The sequence below is a fragment of the Bombus huntii genome, chromosome 5 (assembly GCF_024542735.1).
Source record: "Bombus huntii isolate Logan2020A chromosome 5, iyBomHunt1.1, whole genome shotgun sequence".
NCBI classification, from domain to species: Eukaryota; Metazoa; Arthropoda; class Insecta; order Hymenoptera; family Apidae; genus Bombus; species Bombus huntii.
The window spans coordinates 9,738,236-9,755,688 of record NC_066242.1 but is presented as its reverse complement, the minus strand read 5'-3'; the positions used below and the strand labels follow the sequence as shown (position 1 = coordinate 9,755,688).

Genomic DNA, 17,453 nt, shown 5'->3' with positions numbered 1-17,453 from the left:
ACCTTTTCACGGAAACTTCTCGAAACTTCGCATTAAATTTACTTCTTCGCTTGTCAAAGTAGCAAAAGTGAGACGAAACCACCTTTAGATGATATAAGAGTTTATTAGATCCGGTGTAAGATTGTGTCATTCCTCAGATTATCACAGGGGCTAATGATAAAATACAATGGTGTATCTTCTGTGACGTCTTTGCCACAGTTTATCGATATTCTTTCTACAATAAGTTCCTAATTGACAATCTATAATTTAAAAATTTATAATTTCGGCCACGAAAATTTGTAGTATTCGATAACCAACAAATTCTAGGAAAATTAAATCAGTTATTCAATTTATTAGAAACTATTTAATCTAGTTTTAGTTTAATATACTTTAATAGCCGAAAGGTGAAAATATACGTAGAAAGGAAATGCAGTTTCGCCATTATGAAATTATTTTAAATTCAATTCAAAGTTACTAATAGTATAATGTAGATTGCTGCAGTATATTTTGATTAGCCTTTCAAGACTGCAACGTGTTTATTGAATTATATTTTATCGTGCATGAAATACATACAACATGTATACCATAATGAATATTCTATTGCTCGCTAGGATTGCGCAACGTGAAATGAATAAAATTAAGATTATATCATGGAAGAAGTAAGAGATATACTAATATACGTATAGTAATTCGAATACAGTAATTTTTAAGAATGATATGAGAAAACAAAAAACGTATAACATAAAAATTCATTTTTTAAAGTTATTATTATTTATAATAATGTAATTGATATAATTATAATATAATTTCAGAATATTAGTAATAATTTTAGAATTTGTCGTTGATAAGACAGAATTATTTCTGCATATATCGAACAACAACTTCTATCAATTTTTAATATGATAGAATTTTCAAAGGATATAATATTGCAAAGAATATTTTACACGGAATAACTTTTTCCGCAATTTTTCTCTTCTTTATTCGCGTTTCCTTTTCAATTTCTATTCATGTAACAATGTTACTGTCATACTGCTTTGCTCCGACATAAAAGGAAAAAAAGGTTACAAACATACGTTTTACCCGATGGGACAACAGCTAAAGCAAAGAAAATATCGTGCTCTTGTGTAACTTTTAATTCAATAAGATAGAATTCAATAGGAAGAACGTTTACTCTTTCTGATATACTATCCTTCATAAAAATTAGCTCGAAGAAAATACAGCATATTTGCAAAGATATATTTTATTAATTATTAGCTATTTATTTCTTTATGCGAATATTGTTCTAGAATCGATATAAATTAAGAAATTTAAAATATGAAGAGGGAAATAAAAAGCTTTGTCGCTTAATGCTACAAATAAATAAGTTTCTTCATTTAGTAAATAATATGAAAACTTACAAATTTATTAAATAAATTACCATTCATTTCCTCTGTGCGTTTTAATTTATTTTTTGTATGATAATTTAAAACCATTCTCTTGATGTACACATACACGTATTCACGTAGCGTAATAATAACAGAGAAACAAAAGCACATCTTTAATGATAGCAGCACGTAAATGAGGATGAAAGTAGTACAAAACGTAATTAACGCAATCACATTAAATTACTTTGAGTAATTTTTTCTTTATAACACATTGTTAAGCGATAATTACTGCGTACAATTTACATGTTTGACATTATTTGTCGACTACTTGTAGCGTTTATAATGCAAATAATAATAAAATTTTATGAAGAATATAGAGATAGAATGGAATATATATATTTTATATTGATTATAGATATCGTATACAAAGAGAAAAATGAGAAAATGAAAAAAGTGGGAAATAATAAAGAAAACAGGATGCTGTGTATTTTAAATCGACAGGACACTATTTTAGAAACAACATTACATTGTCGGCAATGATAATAGTTAGCAATAATATAGTACTAATAATTATTAATAGCCACTAAAATATTTTAAAGCAATATTTTTACATTGACAAAAACATGACAAGAACATGGAACATAAAAATTAATTAACTGAATATTTTCCCATCTAGGGACGTTATGACTTTTAATGAATTCAAATGGATTCACATTTACAGAACATCTTTCACAAAAAACAAGCTAACATCCAGTATATTCATGATATATATTTGCAAATCACAAATCTACAATATTCGGTTATATCTTCTAATAAACACATCCCAACCGACCCACACATTACCGTACGATAATTTGCATGATATCAGCGAGACACGACTTCCTCGGGCTTTTCCAATTTCCCCATCGTAACAGGAACGATGTTTAATTGAAACCATTTACCCATTCAATTATTCGCATTCTATACTCTAATATACATCCTGTCGATTACTATAAGCGACGAATACTTCGCTATATTCAATCAATGTCTCTTAATTACTAGCCGTATCGACGAAACCATTAAGACGATCGTTCCATGACTTTCTATGACTTCTTACGAATGAAATCTCCAACCGGAATTCCGGCGTTCCATCTTAAGCATAAATCATCGAGCGTTCAAAAATGCTCGCTAACTTCATCCTATGGCGTGGATACAACGATCCGTGATAAAGTTATAATAGCCTTTTTCGTCTGTGGTGGGCGTAGAAACGCGACAACAAACCCCTTCCGCAATAAAGTTTAACACCCTGGCCTCGTTTTATTGCGCTCGTCGGATGTGTTGTATAGTAGGCGATTCGTACGACAGGAGTCGCTTCTATAGCGTAGGACATCGGTTCCTCAGATGGTCTCGTCGTAGAAACATCATGGGATTTTTGTATTGACACCTTACAATTTGTAGAATAGACCGACTATTCGAAGAAATTGTTCTGAGATAACAAGCAATATAATTCTCATTCAGAGAAATTCAACCGTTGTCAGGAAAAAGAAATCTTGTTAACAAAAAAGTTTCTTCGTTTCGTATGTTGAAGTATGGGCAAGATGATAGGAAATAGTGGAATTAATCGAGTAAAATGAGATACTCTTCTTATACGAACTTTTTAGTAGTCAAAAAGGACTAACTTCACCTTCGTAAATCTCTCAATTTCGTTATATGGATAAATAACTGATATTGAACTTCTTAAGGTAACAAATTATTTCTATACGTTTCTCTATTGCAAGAAAATACAACAGGTCACAAAATCCGAGGGAATTCTTACAGGATTGTTACATTCAACATATCTTTCATACCTTTTTCCACTTTTTAATTTATGGAATTTCTGAGCAGGTCATACATTGTACTTTAAGTATTTCTAACATTTCAAAAGAATCTTTAGCATATAGAATTGAAACAAAAAATCACGCGTGTCAATAAGGATTCCTTCGTAGTTTCCTAAAGCTGATGAAATTTTCTAAGGATAAAAAAATACACTTCAACCCAAACAACGTAAGAAAGTTAAGTGTACGAAAGGTTATTTTGTCTTTTACATTTTACAATCCGCCTCATAATCTGAAAACGAAACTGGTTAGATAAGCCGATTGTTGAACTGTTCCCGAATGCTTGTCTCATTGTATCACAATACAACATCATTTGACATATTGAAAACAATATTTCTAAGACACAAAAATTACAGTACTTCTCCATTATTCTTTCAATTCTAATAAACATCTCTGGAGCAATACCGAAAAGTCCAGCATCCGTCTGAAGATTAAACTCTCATGCAGCATTATTAGCAATATGAAAACGGAGAAGTGGTGAAGGGACGGAAAACAACGGAAATCCGAATCGTTTTAGGTGGAAAAATGAGTTCGCTGTTTACCGTTCATCAACTCTTACAACGAGAATAACGAGATTGATTTCGTTGAGAAGCACGAACGGAGAGGATTCGAACGTTTTCCAAGTAACACGACGCGAAACCGTTGCAACTGCGAGCGCGTACGAACGGAAAGTGCTGAACGACCGATAATTGAATAGAGAACGTGTAGACGTGTGCACGCCAACCACTACCACTAACGTTAAGGTCTTTTTCCCGTTAGCGAACTCATGCTATCGTTATTCAACGGAATACGACGAATTCTGTCGTCACCGGCGCGGTGTGGAGAAAAGTTTTCTTTCTTCTGCACTGAGGTGACGAATATCTTTCTTTTCCGCTCGGGTGTCCACGTCCTCAAGGGGTCATTGAAAATTCTAGAGAAGGGTAGTTATACATAGGTATAGAATTTGCCACACTTCGTGGATTTCAATGGTTTTGAAAAATGTTGGCGAGATAAACGTTCTGAGTAATTCTACACCTTGAAGCTCACATAGATACGTCCAGTAATTTATTCGAGTGGTGAATAATTTAGTAACTTACCGTGCATGGATAATAAAATTTAGTCGAGTAGTTTAGTAAAACGTCCAATAATTTAGTCAAATGGCGAGTAATTGTAATAGTAACTTACCGTGTGTGTACGCTACAATTTAGTCGAGTACAGTAAAATGATTTACTGTTAGTTCAGTAGATCCATTTCATTAGACGTTTTTGATCTAATAAGCATCGCGTATTAAAAGATGTAGATGAATTCTAGGATCAATAATTTCGATTTTTTATTGAAACTTGAAGCAGGTTTGTACACTGGAAAGCCAAATAGCTTAGTGAGACTTTTTCTTCGTTGCACCATTTTCCTTTAACTGCTATGTAGAACTTTTGTGTGCAATAAATCAGTCCCTTCCGTTACTCTACATATAGATGTAACAAGTGAACTCGTCGAAAGCAGAATAATTTCCGGAGATAACCGAAGGGTTTAAGGGTAATTTGATAAGAAAAATGGTTGGGACCACGGAGTTCTCCGGATCTTCCTCGTCTCAATCACCTAACCCGAATCGAAGTAATCTTTTTTCTTGAGTTTCTCTAAGAAAATAAATGCAGTCGGTATCTCTGAGTATAAAACGAATCCTACATTTTATATAAAAGTTATCCGGAATTTGAAATATATTGCATATAAAATAAAATTATTTGGATTATTAAATATTATTTCAACAGAAACAAATTTCCAACGATGCTATGCAATATTAACGAGAATAATATCCAATAAACTCTTTCAATAGCAATGATTGTCCAATTTTTCGATATTTAATACTAAAAGTAGAGAAATATTAAAACCTTAGAGTAACGTATTTTTCGTTTCAATCACCATCGTTTCGTCAACCTATTTTAGAGAAGAATGTAAAAGTTAAATTCTTTTAAGAGACTTTGCAACATCGAATATGATATAGTACATTGCAAGACGTTCATTAAATGCATTCTCATTATACTCACGTTCCTGGCTTTAATTTTCATTGTCGCACAAAAGCATTCAGAATAATTGGAAAACTAGGACAAAGTTTTTAATATACAATATTAACGTAACCAATTACTATCACTCTAACACAAGTATCCTTGAAGAAGGACCGAGAAAAGGAAACGGGGGAATTTTTTTCATATATTTGTGAAACCAATAACTAGTTCTCAAGAACGAAAATACTTGGGAAACACTTCACGCTAATAAGCTCGGTTTCGATCGTGGAACGAAAAGATGACGCAATTTCCGCCCTGCAAACGGTGCGACCTTAAGGTCTCGCGAAGAGTACGAAACTATAACGATCGTTCGCCCATTAAACCAGTAGGAAGTTCCAATATTCCGGGGCAAATATTTGGTAACAATTACATACAGGTACACCTGGGGTATTAGCATTATTCGACCGGCATACGGAATGGAATAATCAGTTTGGCTGCTTCCATGCTCGGAGCCAGAGGGCTGGCAACGAGCAGTTCCGCGATTATTCAAATTTGATAAACGATATGGTTCGATTCGCGGATCGTCAGCAATGTCCAACGTTGAGTCACGAGATAAACATTCGCGACGGCGCTACTAAGTATCGTTTCGTTAGAGAATGTTAAAGTGTTCGCAGTAGTTAGTTCAAAGTCATGTTTACGATACAAACGTGATTTTCTGCTATTTCTGAGTTTCAGACTTTCTATACGCATTTTTACTTTATAGTAAGGTTGAGTTATTTAAGTCACATAAGCTATTGAACATTTTGAAATTCAATATTGGACCATTTACAGAATAATTAAATTTGTTGAATATTACGGAATACCATTAGTTTTGGGAATAATGATAATAATGAAAGAATGAGAAAATATCGTGTACTCCAGCAAGAGAAAATATCAAAAATGAGAAAATGATTCGAATAATACTACGCTAAGGCCATTTGAGTCAAAGAGGAGGTATCGTATATAAGAGCCAATAAAATAAACGATGAAATAACTTTCAGAAATAAAGTAATATGCACACTGAGTTATGATAATTAGAACCTAGGATATTAATCTCTCACGCTTTGGTAGAATTCATCATTCATCATTCAATAACAATAACATCGTTACAATAAACGTCCAACCGCCATTGTAACAATCTCGTATAATTTCGTATTGCAATCACATGCTCCAGTAACTATACAGTTACTATGTAGCATTTGCTCTGTCTTTAAAATTAGCCAGCCACTCGTGTAAGGATTTATGCAACAACGCGATTAAAGGGACAGAGATCGTGCTACTCGGTTAAGAAATTGACGTTGACCCGTAACCTCGTTAAACCTCGTCGACGGGTTAAAAAGCGAAGATGAACGAAGGCGTGGAGAGAAACTGAAATAGGAAACACGGGAGGAGTTTTAGGAAGGAGTAGACGAGGGGAAAAGTCGCGCGTAGAATTTCTCTGGGCCGTGAGAAGACCGTGAAATCCTTCGAGGCTTGTTTTATTTTTGTTTCCCTCCGCGAGATCGCCAGCATCCACGGAGTGCCGGGAGCGCTCCTTCCCTTTTTCTTCCTTCGTTTTTTTTTTCTCTCAGTACGCGAGGCCTGGCCCCGAAGAAAGATCCGGTTATGCGGGCGAAACATTCTCCCCGGTTTCTTCGAGACTGCTGGAAGCCCCGAGGAGGAAGCCATCGAGATAAGTAAACGGTCGCGACCGCGTGGCGCAATTCTTTAAACGCTGCAGCTGCGGTACTAGACGGAGGATATTTCTCATGAATGTTTCAAACGAAATTGCGGATCTAACCCCACGGCGGGGCTAAATCATTTGAACCACCTCGCTTTCCACCTCCCACTCGAACGTTTTCGCTCTCTTTTTGCTATGCCTCCTCGTACATCTTTTCTCACCAGCCTTCTCCTTCTTCTCACCATCGACCACCATAAGTAGTCTCATCCCTATCCACGTTTACCTCTCTTTTTCTATTAATTCTCCTTATCGATTTCATTCACCTCTTTCTTGATTCTTGACTAGCCAGTTACCATCTACTCTCTTGCCCTTTTTATAAATTTTTCCTTTCTCTAGATTTTCGTTGCATTCCCTGTTTCGAAGAAAGATTGGTCCCTTTTACTATTCTTTTATCTCCTTTTTCCAGTTTATACTTGATTCTCCTCCTAGATTTCTCTTCGTTATCTTATTCCTCGGTTAGCCAAGTTACAGCCTCACAAGGTTTGTCTTTCTCCATATATTCTTGATTTCCTTCGTTGTATAGCATTTTTCGAAGATTGGTTCTCTTTATTATCTCTTTCTCTACCCATTCTGTACTTATCTATTATACTCACTCTCTTTCTAGATTTTTCTTTGCTTTTTTCATTCTTCAGTTAACCGAGCTACGGTCTATTCCCGTATCCTTTTTCAAGGTTTGTCTTTCTCCTGATTTTCTCCATGTTCTTCGTTGTATTGCCTTCCTTTCCCTTTCGAAGATAGACTCGTACTCTTTTCCTCTTCAGTTGGCCTTGCCTAGTTTAGGAGCACACCAAACTGGGCTCTTCCGCCGGAGGTGGAGACGGCGTGCACCATCGACCAACGTAGTTACGAACTACCCGCCGGTGCTCTGAATGGGTATCTATAATGCATGGCTCGCCTTATTCGAGATTTTCGATCCCGACGAGGCTTAGCTTTCGCCCCGGGTAAACCCGGCAAGAAGGAATAATGAATTCTTAAATATTCGCTTAGTCGGAATAAGTAAGAGCCACGATATCGATCTATCGTCGAAAAAATACTAGTCTGTTTGCATACGCGGTGTGTCCCATTATTATTTGTCAATGAGCCTGCCACGCAGTGTCACGGGTTGTATGATTGATAGGTGGGCTAGTATCCGGAGGATGTCAAAAAGAGTGCAGGAATTTGCGAACATCCGGGAGATGTAATCAGATACAGAAATATGATGTAAATGGAAAGTTTGTTGGGATATATGAATATGGAGCTGATAGAATTGAACGCAGTATTTCATTACATGTTTATGGTCGAATTTCGGTCTTGTTTTTAATAATAGATGCGTTGTACTCTATTCCGACGTTTCGCGAACATTTCAGTTCACCTCAACTGAACAAATGTTCAGTTCAGTTCAGTTTTTATGGGTAGACCTAAAACAGCTTCAAAGTACAACGTACCATTAAATATACGATCGAAATCCAAAAAGCGAAGAATAGGCTATCTAATAAACATCGTGGACGTTTGAAATCTAAATGAGTGTTTGGTTATTTCGGCTGATTGTGATATAATAGGATTAGATATAATAGAATAACAATAGATATATCGTATATACATGAATACATTCGAGGCTAATCAACAATGCGACATAAAAGAGATCAAATAGATGTCACATCAATTGAAACTAAAATAAGATTTGTTTTCAATTCACTTACTTCGTACATATTCGCTCAGAGTATCTTTGCAACATCGATCTTAGAGACGTTCAGACGTAGCTCTTTCACCGAATTACGAGGCACCATTATTCCCCTTGGGCTTCAGAGTTGTGGGACACTGTCAACGCGATGAACTCCAATAAAGTAGCCGATTGGAGGGTTAATATTTCATAATGGAACGATAAATTAATCGGTGGCTGCACACGCCGGGGTCACGTGTAATTGTACGTGATGCACACTGATTGTAATAGTTGACCGTCTATATACCGATGTAATTTGAATCCCTTATGACCACGCGTTAATGCCGCTCGTTTCGCCACGTGTTATAAACACCCATTCCGTCTATGGGTTACGCCAGTGGTTACCCCGTTGCGAACTATACTATATTCGGGAAGAAATTTTCATTGACGCTCTCGAATGGGGGTGCTGATTTCCAGTAACCTCGAATTGCGTTCACCTAGTAGATATTTTGAATCGTAACGAACGTTCATAGAAAAGAATTGAATTCGTAATGAAAAAGATTTATATATATATATTATTTTATTATATTTATTTAAAATTGCACTTTAACTTTATAATTATAAATTTCACTTCTATTTTGATTATTAACACACAATTTAATTTAATCAGTTTAATGAACATTTTCTCTTTTATGGCAAATGTTCTTGCGGTAATAATAACGTAATTTTAATTTTTATCTCCATTTTAATTAGTAACGCATAATTTAACTTAACCAGTTTAGTAAACATCTTCTCTTCTATGGCAAACGTTTTTACATTAATAATCACGTAATTTTAATTTTCATCTTCTCTCTGATTATTAATGCATAATTTAATTTAATTTAATCAGTTTAGTAAACATTTTCTCTTTTATGGCAAATGTTCTTATATTGATAATAACATACGTAATATATATATATATATATATATATATATATATATATTATACAATAATCGTGATTCAATTAAAATATTAATGACAAACATTTTTTTAAACGTGTTATCAATGACTGTAGGATTCAAACATTTAATTTTATAAGTACGGTAAAAAGATTCTAGTGTCGCTACTTTGGTTTCTTTTTCAATGCAAATACTTAATCTTGTTTAATTTATAATATAATCTTCAATAGTGTAATGTTTATGCGAGAATATAATAACCTTTGGACTTGCGCATAATGCAACAATTGAACAATAGCCATTGTTGTAGATAATACGAGATTTCCATCGTCGTTAATAATATTAACACGATTACTAATCTTGCCATTATCAAACTTTGAAATAAATTTTCTTAATCGAACATTGCAACTATTTTCTACAATTTTAATAATGAAATTCTTTCTAAAATAATTTCACCAGCATTGGCAATTGTATACATTTTTCAACAGTTTAAACTTGTATAAAAAGATACAAAATTTTAGCTTCGATATTATGTTATAAAATTTGAATGAAATCGATGAAGTACTTTTAAAGTCTTTTAAGTACTTGTAATGTAAAAAAATCTTGTAATGTAATGTAGAATGTGTAGACAAAGTGATAAATAAATTCGTGTAAAGATATTCATGAAATGTAGTTAATTTCTAACCATATAATTATTGAAAATACATGTTTAATTAGATTATATAATTTAATTCTTAGATATTACAATTATTAGACTTAAATCAGATGTATATGCAACGTAACATTAATTTTACTTTCTTGGTTTAGGGAGGAAGGTACAATAAGGAACTACAGAAGCAAAGTTACAATACTTTGAGTTGTAACTATTGTTTAGTCAATTAGTTTCTAGGCTAATTACTCGAATTCAAGGTTAGTTATCAGCTGTCAATAATCATCTAAATGTCAAACAATTGAAGCGCAGTTAAGCTTTCAGCGTTAGTCAATAGAAGACCAGTTAATCAGCCTTAAGAGTAATTAACCTCCAGGTCAATATCACAGCCTATCCTCAGGTAATTAATGACAGCTATCTGTCTCAAACTTAGTTGATGATATGTGCCGTTATTTACCTAGTTCCTTGTCAGATACATGTATGAATTTCTCGATAATAGATTTCGAAACCTTAGAAATTTTAGTTATTTTCTAATTAATTTCACGTATATTATAATCATTATTTATGTTATTATTAACGTAGAAATGTTGGCCACAAATGAGGAAATGTTTATTAAATTGATTAAATTAAATTATTACAGTAGAATTTCCAAGGCTTCAGTCACTATTCAAACTCTGTATGATAATTGATTATCCGCTTTTCACTCACTGCTTCTTGGCAACGACGTTACGCGTTAATGTTCACTAGTTTTGGTTTCGAATTTAATTTCATATTTCCACATCATTGTTCTGTTCTCAAATTTTTTCCAATTAATTGCCCCAATATTCGAAAATCGTTGAAATAAATATTATATTTCCATGATTGACGGACGAGAGTATGACGTCTTCTTGCGAATTTAGTTTCCAGTTTGCTGATATTGGTTCCATCTGTTAAATCTACCTTAAGTGTACTCCATCTCGGATATCAATTTTCCATTAGCTTCTACTTGAACTCAAATAACTCGAATTCAAACTATTTCAAGTGAAGTAACTCGACTTGTATGAGCACCGACTTGAATTCGAGTAACTTGGTGAACCTCTACAACTAATCGAATGGTACAAACGAAGCAGTAGACGACTCGGATCGTAACAATAAACGGACGTCGATTCGGTTTGGTTCGATGACGCGAATGAACGCTGTGAAATCGTTCAATTATAGCCGTGAAACTCTCCATCCCGTTCCACTATTAAAGACGATATCTAGGCGCCGCTAAATATCAAAATCAATTTACGTGGAACAATAGTTGATAACGTGGAGTTAATCGCGGCCGAAATTTACCGGAATACTCGGTGGTCAGTGGCGCGTGTACGCGCTAAGCGTGGCGCACGTTTATGACGCGTCAGTGAAATTAAACAACCGCGATTCGTTAATTAGAGAGGAGTCTGTTAAATAATGCAGGCTGGAGGGCCAGTCCGGACGTGGAAATCCGGACAACCGTGGGTTCGGCGCACCGTGTAACGTATAGGGTTAATCTGGAAAAGGGTTAAACGTTGTTGCACACTGGGCAAGTCCATTTAAGCATGAAAAGCTAGTCTATTGAGAAATTGTTTAAGATTATCTTTATCTTGTCTCTTTCTACTTTTTTATTTTGCTACGAAATTTTTATTATATATAATTATTATTATATATATCATATTTTGTATATTTATGTGTATTATTTGTATGATATATATAGTAAACTAAAGCTGTAGATGTAGAAATAATGAATATAATGGATGCATTTTCTGATTAATACGTTGAAATACTTAAGTACTTAATGTTTGTTTACCTTTGATCTGTAATTAAGAAATATATATGAAATATATATATTATATATGATAATATTACATTGTATGCATTTGTAAAGTCTTACATGTACAGATGCTGAAATATATCAATCTATGTAACTTCCCACACTTCAGGAAATCTATAATTATAATCACATGATTATAACAATATATTTCTTACTTTCTAACAATTACATAGTCCATTTTATTATCAATATATTTATTGAATTGTCTTATAAAGTACGTATGGAGAAAATGAAAGAAAATCATGTTAAATATTAATTATTTCAAATCGATTGTTTCTATAAAAAAAGAACTAAACACTTCTTAAAAAGTAACAACAGATTTAAAACAGCATCGTATATCTTCATATTTGTTTGGTAAGTGGCCTGGCTATATTTACATGGTACTATGCTGAATATATTCTATGTAGACTATACAAATTCCCAATAAATTCGTAAGCATACGAAGTAACTTGGAACATTCCGTGGGCAGCCAAGGTTTGATGAGTTTCCAATTTATCGGTGAACGCGAGAAAGGGTCGACAGACGACGCGGATCACCGGGTCAGAAACACCATTAAGATACGTGCCGAACCGGTCTACGTCGACTGTCCCAGAATCTAATGTATTTTAATGGAATTCTAGGTCCGGTCGTCTCTCTTACGGCACGCTGGTCCCCTTCCCTTGCCGAGGATGAGCATTAGCGGAAAAGTTAGCCAAAGTACCGCGACCTCGTTGCAGCTGTGGCCGGTTCGCACGCGGTTTTTCCTTCGGAGCACCGGGTTAACGCTCTTACTTAGCTTAACGTTCGTTAAGGGAACAGCTGCCGCTCGCGACCACGGGAAAACGTCGCGGACTTTTCTTTTTCGCGTACCAGTTCCCTCATTTCGGCTTCTTCCTCTTTTCCTCCTTCATAAATATACGTCCCTTTCGGGGCTGTGCCGTAATTTAATCCGCGAACAGTCCAAATAAACGAGCGATAAAAATATCAAGACCGTTGTCCAGCATGTTGTGCACGAACCAGAAATTTTTAATGGTTGTCTTCTTTATTACGTAATAGGTTGTTGGGTAATTTCAATAATGACGGAAATTATAAATTTGTTATAATGTAATAACGTATCTATAGAAGCGGTCTCTATAGTGGCGTTTTGATTTTTAATTTTCTAGAGTATAGAAAGTAAGAGAAACTTTATAAATCGTAAATTGTATACATATAATAGATCGTATCGAATTGAATTGAAAAATTGTAGACATATTGATAACATTTATTATTTGGTAACTTCTTCAAGGTAACTTCTAGAATTGTTGTAAAATCATCTGAATAGAGAACATTATTTCACGTTTAGCAATAAGATTTTGCAGACTGAGATGAGACGAGCTTCAACATGAGATAGAAATGGAAACTAACATAGATTACGATATTGCATATATAGTCAGCACTGTTTTATTTATACGTGTATATATATACATGTATAAATTTTGAAATATTTCACACGATGTAAAGCATCATAATGTTTTTCTTTTAACTTCAATGTGTATTTTAGCAGAATATTTGAGTTTAATCTTTAAAATATTTGGTATGCAGAATTGTAACGTTGAACAAGTTTTAATATTAAAGGTGCAAGAAAATGTATTGAGAAGCATTTAGCAATTGTTTTATATTCATAAATGAATTGTCTTCGGCATCTAGTGATCAAAATTATATTTTCCACAAAACCAATTTAACTGCATCAGAGAAGATGATGCAAATCAGAAATAAAATCCATAATTCATATACTTTGCAAGCCTTAATCTCTTGAATTAAGGAGGTGTCTTAAACATCCCTCTTAGGAAAAGTCAATTCTCAGTTTATGAAGTTTTGATTGTGTAAGATTTTCATAACGTTTACAATACTTAAGAAACTCTTTGAGATCTTATATCTCTCTTAAGAAACTTTTTCTTCTTTCAACGCTTTGTGTCTTTTCAATATTGCATTCAATTTCAGAGATTCCAATTCTAATACTGTCTTCCTGAAAATTATTTTTCCTATTAATCAGCCTCCGATTTTTCTCATTAATTGACGCACTTATCGTTCAACTATTTATTCTTTCACATCTTCCACAGTTATCTTGCAATTCTGAAAACGCTACAAAACTGTTCGAACAATCCAATAAATTCTCGACTTTTGAAACCATCTCTACGATAATAGATAATAATAATAATAATAGATAATAGATAAAATTTGTGCGATTCGAAGCGAGTTTATCAAATATCTGTACCGAAAACGAACTCACTTTGTGAATTTCAAACGTTGTAAAAATTCCAACGTAAACGTTCCTCGATCCTTAACACCGTAAAAATACAGAGAACGATTTGAAATTTATTCAAAACCAAAATAGTAGCAATAGACGCAAGAAAGAACGTTTCTGTGGCCCTGGATTGCGTTCTCAGCAGGTTGAACGTGCTCAATTTGCGCGAACAACCTCCGTTGGTTTACGCCTAGTCAACTCTCGATGATCACGAGCGCCCGTAGTGGTTGTTCCCGCAAACAACCGGTAGGAGAGAGCATTGAGAATAATGTCTCTTTTTGCCGCGGTTCGGAAAACGAAGCACGACAACATCAATACCAAACGGGTATTTCAGAAAAGTAAAGGCGCAGAATAATTTAATGACAATTGCTGTGGTGCCAGATGGCCTGGAAATATTGAATATCCTTTCTGTTTGAACGGATCAGTTGCTCGGCCACGGAATAAAGCGGAAAGTAGAGAACCAAGCAATTGCTTTATTTCTAAATACGATCACCGTTTATATCGACACTTCGTTATATGGATACACGATGCCCTTGAGTGATATAGTAATTTGATATTCTAAGGAGCATTATTTAATGCCATAAACCATATATTTATGTATTACGACTTTCGTTCTTTATTGAAAACGACTAAAAGTCACTCACCATACTCTCTGTTAAGTAGAATCGAGTTAAGAAGTATTCGAAGCATATTTTAGAAATTAGTTAACGTATTACCAGAAGGAGTATCTCTTGAAAATTCGTAACTCCATTCTCGTAGAACATTTTTGTACAAAAGTACTTATACTGAAACTCAGTATATGACTTAGAGGTTGTTCGTGTGTAAGATGTTCAAAAAGGTTCGACTAAGATTCTACAAACTTTTAATACTCTGTAAAAGATGTTTACCCAAAAGAGGACTCCAAATCTTTATTTTTTAGTGGTCCATAACTGTAATTAAAAGGTAGATAGATAAAAAAGAAATACGAGTATGAAAAAGATCGTTAGAACTTTTACATACAACAACATTGATAATAGATTAGATTTATCAAAATTAGATATCTGTAAAATGTTCTTAAAAATCGTATGTTTAACACGGGCTGTATAGTAAACATAATTACCCGATCGTCGAGCAGACAATAGAAAGAATGTAACATTTATAGAAGAACTTAGAGATTCGATGCGCGTAGCGGGGATAAAATTAATATATTTGCCGAGGCAAACACGGAACATTGTCTAATGACTCAGGGAAAGGCGGGAGAGCGTGAAAGTGGGAGGCATAGCATGACGATGTTTGGTACCTTAGATACACAAGACAGCTAGCCGAATCCACAAGATTAAATCAGCCCAACGATTGTATTTCCGCAGACGTGACTTGTACGGGACTTGCTGGAGGAGCTGTATACGTAGATATATACATACATAGGTGCAACAAGAGGCACGACTTACCACGCAACCCAACGAGGTCCTATGACCATGTTAAACAACTCGTGCTCAATTTGCACGTGCAACCCCTAGAGTTTACACTGGCTGAACCCTTGACGATAATGTGCTTCCACAGTGTTGCCTGAGAGGGGGTCATAAGCGGGCAGTAGCCGGCTGCGAACTTTTTTCCCCGCATTCAATACGCGGGTCTAGAATCGGTGCAATAACGCGTAGAAAAACACGTAGAACGCGTGACATAATTGATAGTTGGCCTCGGGAAGCGTTCGTTGTGCAAGTTTAATCGTTTTCGCCTCTTTCTTGATAAACATTGTGTTCGATTGATCGCGTTAATCTCTAATTTCTTTGACTAATTTTGCAATTAGCCTTACTTGTGAACAATTTGATAGTTGGATTGTTATGTGCAATTATATCGAAGGTTATGTTCGAATTGTTTTACGTGTATATCATAAATTGACTTAATTTCGCGCGATTAGTTAAAAAAGTTCGGAGATAGAGGTACTAATTGGAGTATTTTGGAAATATGATAGTATAGATTAACTGAAATACATTATATGCTGCTTCGAAGTCGTGAATTGATTGATTTCGTCAATTTTAACACAGAGGAACATGTATTTTTTTCGATGAAATCTTTTCTTTCGAAATTGTGTTAAATACACATAGATTTATATTAAATTAGTATAAAGACTATCTACAATATCATTATGAACCACATTGTTCAAAAAATATAAACATTTATTTCGATATGCCTGAAATACACGAGCAATACCTATTAAAACTACTAAAGATTTAAACAATCACTCTTACAAAACTAATGAAAAATTTTTAATTCGGTTAAAGCCATCAGAGAAAGTGAAGCTTCCACTGCGAAACACGTTTCGCTTCATTTCGATCCGACTTTCCGTTGCTGAGATATCGTTGTTTGAAGAGAACCAAATTTTTCAATAAATCTCTATCGCTGTCTCTCTCGAACTCTCAAGTCTCTCACTCCACCGCGTTACTGACCAATCACAGTCTGGTTAATGGTGCGCTGGTCAGTGACAGACAGCGTCTGCGTTTTTTTACTATTTCTACTACTAAGAGTACGCATTTCCTGGAAAAAATGTAGGTCAGACCGTTGCAGGCTGCCATTCATAGTTCTATAGGCCTAGGTATGTCTATTATACCTTTCAATACTATATCTTGGAAACCAGTTGAGATATCGATATAAATCAAATTGCATTATCACTATTTCTACTATCTTCTGAGTAGATAATAAAAAATTCGTGGTTGTTTTATGTGCATTGTTTGTAAAATATTGATGCATTATTTGGTGAAACTTGAAAAAAATATTCCTCATGAAGGGTTATGTGGCTTAACATTAATTTTTACGTAAAGTTATTACATTACATCGAGATACCCAAGATTTAAATCGTTAATTATAGAACGTTGAAGCTTGAAAATCGTGTTTGTCATTGAATCGTAAAATGTGAACAAACGAAGATTCTTTTCATCTGCTTATTTAATATAATGAACGAAGGCTCGTTTCCATTATAGTGGATTGTGTATTAAACATTTGGTTATAATTATCTAGAACTTATATTTAACTAATGTTAGAAGTTTATATTTAAGAGGTAATATTTATTTAATATCATCATTAATTCCGCCTAGATCCAATTTAAAGTCTCGCGAATTTAAACACATTAGACTTAAATTCAAAAGATCGATCAGAACCCATGCAAAATTTCTCTGATTAAAGACGGTAGTTTGACTTTCAATTTTAAGATTTCCTATTAGATGC

General features: G+C 34.3%; 1 protein-coding gene across 1 annotated transcript in view; it reads right to left on the bottom strand.

The window, feature by feature from the left end:
• LOC126865980 (neurotrimin-like) overlaps positions 1-17,453 on the bottom strand; it is a 301,471-nt gene that overhangs the window by 205,770 nt on the left and 78,248 nt on the right. The gene's annotated exons all lie outside the window — the stretch shown is intronic.